Here is a 2,500-nt window from a genome sequence, read left to right as displayed (position 1 = left end):
TCAAAAGCTTACCAAAAACATTAAGATAGAGACAAATGCAACAACAACAAAGTTTTAAACAGTTATTATGCAACATAAACTTCAAACCTATTGACATGGAAAAAAAAATCAAAACAAACTTATTCGCTACAACAAGCATGCACATTCACAACAGCAACAAACACAGCTAACGAACAAATCAACAAACACAACGAACGAACAAACCAACAAACAACAACAAACATACAAACTCATACAAAACAACAACAAACATACAAACTCATACAAAACAACAACAAACATACAAACTCATACAAAACAACAAACAAATATTCAAACTCATACAAAACAACAAACAAATATTCAAAAATATATAGAAAAGAACTTTGATAAGATAAGAAGGATTCGCCGATTCAACATGCTCAGAAATGCCGTCAGGAAATATTGAAAAACCGTGCATTAAGCATGATGAATGGATGTATTGAAGATGATCCATCCGCAAGTAATTGGTGTTAGTGTAAGCACCTGACAGGTGTTCTTATACAGAAAAATATTCACATACAAAACAAATTTTCATACAAAACTGAATTTTATACAATCCTTATCTTTATACAAACCAAACTATAAACGAAACTAATCTTTATACAATACTGATCTTCATAAAAACTCGATCCTCATACAAATTCAATCCTCATACAAATTCAATCCTCATACAAATTCAATCCTTTTACAAATCCATTTATCATACAAATTCAATTCTCATACAAATTCAATCCTCATACAAATTCAATCCTCATACAAATTTAATCCTCATACAAATTCAATCCTCATACAAATTCAATCCTCATACGAATCCAATCCTCATACAAATTCAATCATCATACAAATTCAATCCTCAAACAGATCCAAATCTCATACAAATTCAATCCTCATACAAGACATATCTTATTTTTTACCAAACAAATGTTTTTTGTGTGAAACGAACTTGAAAAAAATATAATTTTTTTCAACATATGAATTTTTTTAATTAGCATTTATAAATTAATGTCTCATATCAATCACAATTTATGTTAAAACAAAATACAAATTTTTTATTAGATCATATATATGCGAAAAAATTATAAAATTTTCAATAAAATAAATTTTTGTTGTAAAAAAAGACGTTTTTGTAGAAATGCGTTGCTTTTTTGAAAGAATATTTAGCTAGAATCAATCATTGTTATAACATATTTTGGCAGTTTTTTAGGTTTTTCCAGAGATTTCTAGTCAGTTTTCATAGAGAATGTATGGAAAGTATAATAAATTTTTAGTAAGTAATTTTTTATTTCTCATATTACAACATTTCGACAATTTCCAGGTCATCATCAAATTAACAAAATATGGACGAGTTTGGGTAAGGGTAATTTATGAAGAATTGTAACTTTAAAAAGTTAATTTACAAGGATTTGTAACGTTGTAAAACCTATTACCTTATAAACTTTTAATATTTCAGTATATCGTCAGGGCTAACAATAAAAATTGAATTATATCACGGTTCAGAGAGGAAATATTCAGCCGGCAAAAATGTCACACGGAGCTAAAAAAATATCTAATCTTAAATAACGTTCCTAGAATGAAAAGGTTGACCAGAGAAAATGATTTAAAGCATGCTTGTTACAATTTTAGACAAAAATCCGCAGAAGAATATTATAGAGAAGAATGTTTTGTGAGAGGATAATATTGAGAATATTCTGAAATTGAAATTGAAATTGTGAATTGAAATTGGACGTGTCGGGCTGCTTTTGTTGGAAAATTAATGGATTTTTTTGTTATTAAATTTTAAGTTTTTTTTTATTTTTTTTTTTCATCAATGTTTGATGAAATATTTTTAAAAGTTACAAATTTGTTATCACTACAATCTAGAATAACCAAAATAGTATAGTCACATAGAGTTAATATAATATAAATCAATTTAAAGTTCTGTCTGATAAGTTCACTATTGAGTTTGAGATGAGGTACGAATGGCGTGCTAATAATCCAGCCTGATGTCTTTCTGTTCTGTTATGTCATGTTATGTTAAATACATGTCTTGAAAATTCAAATAAACTTACAATGAAGTGAAAATATGAACATTGTTGTGAATACATTTGAAAAAAATTTGGTTTCTATATAGAAAAAGTGATTAGAGTTTCAACCACAAACATGGTGGTAGGTTTGATCAATTAACCAACCAACCAACAGTCAACCAACCAATCATATGCTTATAATGTAATTTGCATTTTAATTATGAAATTTCCAAAGATTATCAATTAAAAATATAAGTTTTATTACTATTGCCATTATTTCAACTAAAAGTACCATCATTATTATTTCTATTATTATTATTCTTTACGTGAACTTTCATATAAATGCAAAAAAATAATTTTACAAAATTTTTTTCTCAGGAAAATGTTTTATTTGACAGAATGCCATAAGCAGTAGGATGTATACAAACACCAGAACACAATGACATTCACACTTAAATGATTCCCCTATGCATAAA

This window comes from Helobdella robusta, assembly GCF_000326865.2.
Source record: "Helobdella robusta unplaced genomic scaffold HELROscaffold_23, whole genome shotgun sequence".
Taxonomy (NCBI): domain Eukaryota; kingdom Metazoa; phylum Annelida; class Clitellata; order Rhynchobdellida; family Glossiphoniidae; genus Helobdella; species Helobdella robusta.
Note: the sequence above shows the minus strand (reverse complement) of the source record.